The following is a 352-nucleotide window of genomic DNA, read 5'->3' as shown; positions in this document are numbered from 1 at the left end:
AAAAAGAGCTTAATAAAAATTTACATAAAAGACAAAAAAGGCCTTTAATAAAAAAATAAAAGACTAAAAATGTCTGGCTAAACCAAGAAAACAAAGATAGAAAGAGAGCCAGACTTAAAGTTGTAAAAGGCCAAAAGATGTTTGCTATAATTTCTTGTACCTAAATGTTTAATGGTTAAATCTGGTTTTAAAAAGCCTTGTTTGAGGCCGGGCGATGGTGGTGCACACCTTTAATCCCAGCACTCGGGAGGCAGAGGCAGGCGGATTCCTGTGAGTTCGAGACCAGCCTGGTCTACAGAGCTAGTTCCAGGACAGGCTCCAAAGCCACAGGGAAACCCTGTCTCGAAAAACA

Source organism: Microtus ochrogaster (genome assembly GCF_000317375.1).
Source record: "Microtus ochrogaster isolate Prairie Vole_2 chromosome 14 unlocalized genomic scaffold, MicOch1.0 chr14_random_3, whole genome shotgun sequence".
NCBI lineage: Eukaryota > Metazoa > Chordata > Mammalia > Rodentia > Cricetidae > Microtus > Microtus ochrogaster.
Note: the sequence above shows the minus strand (reverse complement) of the source record.